The sequence below is a fragment of the Mirounga leonina genome, unplaced genomic scaffold (assembly GCF_011800145.1).
Source record: "Mirounga leonina isolate KUSES-001 unplaced genomic scaffold, KU_Mleo_1.0 Mir_82, whole genome shotgun sequence".
Taxonomy (NCBI): Eukaryota; Metazoa; Chordata; class Mammalia; order Carnivora; family Phocidae; genus Mirounga; species Mirounga leonina.
In genome coordinates this window covers 34,682,513-34,690,443 of record NW_023270825.1, presented here as the reverse complement: position 1 = coordinate 34,690,443, position 7,931 = coordinate 34,682,513, and the positions used below count along the sequence as shown (strand labels likewise).

Sequence of the window (7,931 nt, the reverse complement as noted above, 5' to 3'; positions counted from 1 at the left end):
GTGACACAGTCTTAGCCCTTGATGGATTTGTAATCTAAAGTTAACATTTTTTACATTTAAAAGGAGAACTTAAAAATATACAGGTTAATTCCACTTCCTAAATATTTATTAATTGCCATTAGCTTGGGCCATTAAACACTATCTTTTTAAAGCCCCGTCTTTCTTTGCCCTCGCTAATGGAGCATTCTCAATAATAGGCTTTTTCTCTTTCTTTAAAATGTTCTTCTACGGCTCTTCTCTTTAAACTAAACTAAGGAAATATTATCATAGCTGAAATCTTTCCCTATTCAGCTAGAAATGAGCATTTAACTTAAAACAGATTGCAGGGTAAGCTTTAAAGGGCCATTAATTAGTAATGATACCACAGGAGCAAGGTGACTGGATGGCTGAAATCGGGCAGAACAGGCCTAATTTTTGCTCTTATGTCATGTGACATTTGTCCTTCAGAAGTACATTAAAAATTACTGGATGAGGTAACTTGGTAGAATTTCAGCATGGTGCCATGCACATGGAAGGTTCTCAGTAACTGTTCTCTGCCTTTTCCCCTCTCCTATCCACCTCCCTTGCTCTCACTAGTCACCCATGCCTTCTACCGCATTATGAAAACAATGCCTCAAACTCCCTCAACCTTTCTCAATTTAGAGCTTATCTCTTTGGTATCCCTTGCCTGGTTGACTCTCCTGATAATCTCTGCGCCACCCCCAGCTTTCTCTGTGGCCCTGCTCTTCCAGTCACCCATCCTCCACTGTGTATCTTCTTTCTCTTCCTCTCTGATGTTTCCTTACTTTAGTCAGCTAACATGCTCTATCGTAAAGTCCAACAAAACTTTCTCTCCATCCTTTTCTTCTTAAGTTACTGGCTCTTTTCTCCTACCTACTGGACCAAGCTTCTTGGAAAGAGTAGTCTATGCTCCCTCTGGTTCCTCATTTAAAATCTGCTCTTTGCTTCTTGCAATCTGGCTTCTGCAGTTACTGAAATTGCTTTCCCAGAGATCAGTAATAACCTATTTACCAGATGTAGTGACCTCTTCTCATTCCTCTTCCACCTGTCCATGGCATGTGATGTGTTTATCCACTCTCCTGATTAAAATTTTTCTTACTGTTTTTATCTCTGTCACTCTTTATCATGGGTGCTCTTTAACATCTCCCATGGCAGCATCCATTCTTAGCTGCTTCTGTTTTGCTCTTGATTTGCATGCAATAAGAATTAGCTAGGGAGCTGTCAAAAATCCAAACCCAGATTAAATCCAGTGAAATCTTATTAAATATACACCAATTAACTCTGATTTCTGATCCCACCCAGAAATCAGATTTAATTGATCTGGGGGTTGGATCCTTTATAAATGCTCCTCAGCCTATTCTCAAGGACCGCTAAGACTAAGAACCATAGCTCTATAATATCTACTTTTATCTCCAGTTCTTACATTATTCCTGTTACATAGACCCAATTTTTTTAGCTCTTTGCTGAGCTTTTCAGCCTTAATGCTCCACGGCACTTCACTTTCTAGGTGGTCCAAATCAAACTCATGTTCCCAAGTCTAAGAACCTCTTCCTCTATGTTTATAGGGCTACCATTTCTCTCAAGCTAGAGACCTAAAAGCCACCCTTAAAAATTCCCTTGGCTTTCCCCACTCAACTCACTTATTTGCCATGCCCTATAGATTTTATTGCTTTTAATCTATTAAAAAAGACCACTTTTAAATCTGTTCTCACTACCATCATCCAGTGCCCCCATTTTAGGACCTTATTGCAATAACTCCTTACCTGGCTTCTCTGCTTTTCAGTCTTGTCCCTCTTCATTCCATCCTCCACCTGCTAGTAGATAGATCTGATTGTATCCACTCAATAACTACTACTGGATTTCTCTTACCCAAGAATAAAGCCCAATTCCTTACTGAGGCCCTCACAGTCTAGCCCCAGCTCTCTTAAACTACTCTCCTCTACCCTAGATTCCCACTCCATGATGTTCCCCATAATGCAGTCATAGTTCCTCAATCATGACATGTGTTCCTTCTTGCCTTTGCTTATACTACTCTAAGACTGGATTCAACTTAGATGGTCCAAATGAAGAGACTATTAAAGAGACACAGGCAAGGCAAAGGGCAACCACAAGAGTGTTTAAGACATCCAGACACTATCAGAGTGGGAAGCTCTTACCTTCTATAGGCCCAAAGGGCCAAGGGGATGAAATACTGTCACCACAGCCTAGGGAGAGCTGGGGCCATGGGAAAGGGGGCCATGAGTAGGAGCTGTAGGCTGGGAAGGTTGCAGCCACTGCCAAACCACAGTGCTGAACCAGAGAGGGGACAGTGAATAAACACCCCAACCTCTCTCTCTTCCTGCCCTCTAATCTCTGGCATGTGTCTTTGATTGGCCAAACTCAACTAAAAGCCAGCCAACCACCAAGGATGGTCAGATGGTGTGGTCTCTAGATTATAAAGCAGGGCAGAGAGAGGCAGAGAAACGAATGGTGGTGTGTGGGAGGGGGAAATTAAATGGAGAAATTAATGGAATGGAAGTAAATGGAATTAAATGGGAGATTAAATGAACCGCAGAATTCCCCTTTCTATAGAGTAAAATCCCCTGTATCTTACAGGACATGGTTCAAATGTTGCCTTTTATGTCGTCTTCCCTCATTTTCCAACCCCAAGATCCAGTTATTATTTCGTTCCTCTATGCTCCCTTAGCTGTTATGTCTACATTACTGCAGCTATCAGTCTGACTTAAGATAAAATTATTTATGTATCTGCATCCATCTTTTGCATCATATTTCGTGCTACTGGAGGAAGGGGATGGTGCTTCATTCGGTGCAGTGTCTTGCAGGTAACAGCACTCAATGACTGTTGGTTGAATTTAATTGCATTTTCATGTTATCGCCTTCTCCACCTCTGTCAGGGAGATTCATACATACTTGTAAACTGCGGTCCTCACATTTTTTACATTCCCACTCTTCTTAAGAGCTCCTTTTGGTCTTCTTCAGCTTCTTGCTTAATTTTCTCCTTCTTCTTACCCCATTTCTTAAGTTAGATACTTCAAACCTCAGCTCACCCTCAAACTGGGAATACTGCTGTCACTGACCCTGGCAAGAGTCTCTAGCTTTAGTCCGTCTTAAGTGGCTCATATAAAATGTTTTTTTCTCTAATTGATGCATGCACCAAGCTTAAAAATGAAGTTGCAGAACCCAATTTTTTATTCTTCATTGGACTTGAAACTCTTCTGAATAGAAGTTATGCTTGGCTTCACATGTTTTGCATACAGAAAAGGCTGTGTGCTTCTTCTTCTTTTTTTTTTTTTTTTAATTCATGAGAGACAGAGCGAGAGAGAGAGGCAGAGGGAGAAGCAGGCTCCCAAGGAGCAGGGAGCCCGATGCGGGACTCGATCCCAGGACCCTGGGATCATGACCTGAGCCGAAGGCAGCCGCTTAACCATCTGAGCCACCCAGGCGCCCCAAAACATATTTTCTTTTTTTTTTTTTCTTTAAAGATTTTATTTATTTATTCATGAGAGACAGAGAGAGAGAGAGAGGCAGAGGGAGAAGCAGGCTCCCCACTGAGCAGGGAGCCCGATGCGGGACTCGATCCCAGGACGCTGGGATCATGACCTGAGCCGAAGGCAGACGCCCAACCATCTGAGCCACCCAGGCGCCCCTTCTGTGTGCTGCTTCTATTCTTTATAAATACCAATAGCAAGTGCAGCTAACATAGTTTTACTATGCAAACACTATTCCGCATTGATAGTTTTAATGCATATTCGTATGTGGTTTTGAGATTTCTATATGAAAAGGAGTATTTTTAGACCCAATGGAAATATTATTTTATATTTGTGACATTGCTGATGATAGAAATAATGGCAAAAATTATAATTGCATAGAAGTTCTGAGTTTTCATCTCAAATACTGTGTTTTTCATATTAAGAAGTTCAACTTTGCTCTTTTTTTTTAAACTTGCTTTTTCTTTCCTTAATATGCTCACTCCCACTTTCTTGAACACATGGAACATAGTTATTACAGCTGTTTCAATGTCTTTGTCTACTAATTTTATCACCTGTGTCATATCCTTTTCTTCTTTTTTTTAGGGAGACAATTCTGTTTATTGTTAACCAAGAAACAAAGTGTGGAGGTGCTCTATACGAGTGGTGATAAGATACAAAAGAGAGGTGGGGTGGAGACCCCATAATACACAGCATTATTCTGAGTGAGCTCCAGCTCTTCATTTTAACACTTGAACCAAGGACAGCCATCCTTTTTCACTATGGCTGCAGAAGAATGGAAACCGGACTCAGTTTATCAGCTCCTACAGGGCAGGCAGAGCAAGAGGCTATTTTAAGCTGATGGAAGAGGCCACTCGTGGTCTGTTGGGAGCCCCCACACCAGGCACAAAATGGATGCTGAAGGTGGTCCACAGCTGCCAATGGGGGCCAGTCTCTGCTCCTTAGTACTCAGCTTCTCTTGATTCTCAATATTAAGCTTGTCAATCAAATACAGTTGGCTGATGTGGACCTGTCGATGATTTATTCCAAGCTCTCTTTTGGCTTTATTCACTAGGGTTTGAATTTCTACAGGATCCTTTATTATTATCCTCCTGACATCATAAGTTCTTTAATTGTAGGTGCTGAACCGCTTGCTCTCTCTTAGCATCGCCTGTTACAGATCTAACATTTGTGTACTGCTGGAGGTTGCTATTCTGGAAAGAATAAATGAATGAATGAATGAATGAATGAATGAATGAATGGGTCCTCTTCGAGGAGGTCCCAACTTTAACCTAACCCACAAAACTTCAGCCTGTGTAAAACCACAAAAGAAATAAAATAAAGTGCAATCTTGTTAGAGGGGCTCGGTCTTGCTAGAGGGCTGGGCCTCAGTCTCGGAGAGCCCACCTGTGTCAGATCTGTTTCTGTTGATTGACTGATTTGTTTTCCTCATTATGGGTTGTATTTCCTGCTTCAATTTGCATGCCTGGTAAAAAAAAAAAAAAGTATCGATAAAAATATTGGATTCCAGGCATTATGAATTTCACATTATTGGCTGCTTGATTCTTTCTTTCTTTCTTTCGGTATTCCTTTAATATTTTTGAGTTATGTTCTGGGACACAGGTAAGTTACTTCGAAACAGTTTGATCCTTTTGAGGCTTGCCTTTAAATTCTGATAGGAGCAGACCAACCTTTAGAACTAAGGGCTCATTTGGCCTACTAAAGAGGCAATACCTTTCTGATACTCAAGCCAATGCCCAATGTGTTAGAAAGTTTTTCCATTTAGGCTCTTGGGAATGTGAAGTATTTCTAGCCCTGTGTGAATGCCAGTAATTGCTCCTTTCAGGTATTTTTTTTTTTTTCCCCTTGGCCTCAGGTAGTTTCCATATACATGTATGTTAATTAAAGACTCAAGGGGGAGCCCCTGCAGATCTCCAGTATTTTCTCTGTATGCAGCTTTCTCTTCTCTGGTCATCTACCCTACAAATTCTAGCTGCCGTAGCCAATCTGAATTCTCACCTCTGTCTCTTCAACTCCGGAAAATTGCCAGGCTTTGTTGGGGTTCCCTTGCCTGTGCCATAACCTGGAATCTCTCGAGGCAGTAAGGTGGGGGTAATCATAGGTTCACTTCATTTGTTTCTCTTCTTTCAAAGATCACTGTCCTCTGCTGCATGTTGTCCAATATTTGAAAAGTACTGTTAATAGTTAACTCAATTGTTAACCCAAACCATTGAAACGGTTTTCATTTGTTTAAGGTAAAGGGTAAATCAGATCCCTGTTTTTCTATCATGGCCACAAGTGAAAGTTACAGATTTGACTTTTAAATGGGGGATGGAGAGGTATACTGAACAAATTTTGTATCTGAAAAATAAGCTAGAGTATGACCATGGCTCAGTCATTTAACCTCTCCTTAGCTTTACTTTCCTCATCTGTAAAGTGAAGAGGTTGGTCTATATGATCATTAGGTTCTTCCCTGGTTCTTAAATTCTGTAATTATATAATTAAGCATAGGTTTACCTTTGCAGAGAAAATTGATATATCGTCTTCAAAGTGATAGTTTAAAGATCCAGATCTATGAAACTTACTTTGCCATGGTAAAGTAAACTTAGAGGAGAAGATTTGTTTTTAATGGATGAAGAGGGAATCTGGAGTTACAGACTTGGGAGGGACAATACAAATCCCATAGCACACACTTATGAAATGATTAAACAATTTGAAGAGGGTGAAATGTATAGGAATATTCTTAGTTTCATTATTGTTTACAGGGCCTAGGTATCATGTATTGGACATAGTGAGTGGTCAATCAATATCTGTTGAATATCTCAGCTGATATTTGAATATATTTTCCTAACAAGGACAAGTAACTGAAAAAGCAATATATAGCAAAAGTTGGAAACAAACAAAAAACCCATCAACATTGGGATTGATTAATGGTATATCCATATAATAGAATATTATACAATAGTAACGATACTGAGGCACAGTGGTATGCATTAATATGGAATGCTTTCAAAAATATGTTGTTAAATAAAAATATGAGATCACTATCTGAATTTTTATACCCTTACTTACATATTTCCCAATAAAAATATTTAAAAAGGAATTGAAAAAGCAATGTGTATAATAGTATATTATTTTATATAATCTATATTATGTATAAATAAAATCTGTTTAAGAGCTATATAATTATACACTCAGAGAATACATCTAGAAAGTATAGAAATTGGTGTCACTAGTGCCTTAGGGAAGGAGGACTAGGGGACAGAGTGGAAGAGAGACTCATTTTTCCCTTTATGCCCTTTCATACACCCTTTGCATTTTTTATCATGTGCATATGTTATCTCATTTTAAAAACTGCTGCTACTTGATATGTACATATGTACATATACATTTTCTTTTCTTTTTCTTTTCCAGTAAAGTAACCAAAGTTCTCCAAAAGGGTTAGATTTCCATAAAGCAGTCTGGGAAATATCCCCCATCTCTAGATTACTTGCTTAAAGGAGCCAGGCCATACCCATTCTTTCTATTACTCCAGGGCACCTCCATGGCGTAATTAATTTCTTATTCCTTATAAAAAGAATCATCATGGTAGACACCTAAGTGACTGGCATCTGGAGCATCGTTCTTGTTTGAATATGGGAGAGAAAGCACAAGGCCATTTGTTTCCATGATTCTATATAGTATCTACAGTATTTAATTAACTTTTATACTCTAACCCACCCTTCTTTCTGGCTTCCAGAGGCGCTACCAAAAAAGCACAGGATGTAGGAGCTGAACAGTGAGGCTGTGTGATTCACAAGATGTTAACTTGTGGCCAAGTTGCTCCTTTCCAGTACTGCAGGTAACGTGCAAATAGGTTTGTAAGAGTGAAATGACACCCACAAAGTGGGGATGCTACCTAGTATGTTTTAGGAAGAGAGTTACACTTCTGGAAAGCTATCTTAAAAGAAATACTTTTAGCCATAACCTTTGTGTTCCTACAAGTGTCTGAGGCACCTCACGTAAAACCCAAGTATTTCCTGGAAGACACTGGAAGATATTTGGAAACATATGTGCAAGTCCCAAAGCAAAAATCCAAGGCTGATGCAAGTCAGAAAAAGTGCTAGGGCTTGCTATTATACATGCCTAAGGCATTTTCTTCTGACTGTTATCTGCTTTAGAATCTCTGGCGCTGTTGCTAGTTTTGAATTCTTGAAATGCCAATGTAGCAAGTAGATAGTTAATGCCAGAAAGATGCCTCCTAGATCTCACTAGCCAATGAAAGAATATGAAGAATAAGATTCCTGACTTCAAGAGGCTTATTTTTGTCATATGGGAGATATTATTGTGTAGAAATCATTGTAATATGTGAATAATAGGAAGGAAAACATTGTTATTGAAGGGGGAAATGTTATTTTGATACAAATATACAATACCATATCTATCTATCTATCTATCTATCTATCTATCTATCTATCTATCTAT

The 7,931-nt window shown here is 39.3% G+C and overlaps 1 pseudogene; it reads right to left on the bottom strand.

Annotated features, from left to right (window-relative positions):
- Positions 1 to 4,320: 4,320 nt before the first annotated feature.
- LOC118002518 lies at positions 4,321 to 5,587 on the bottom strand (annotated as a pseudogene).
- Between the last annotated feature and the right edge of the window lie 2,344 nt (positions 5,588 to 7,931).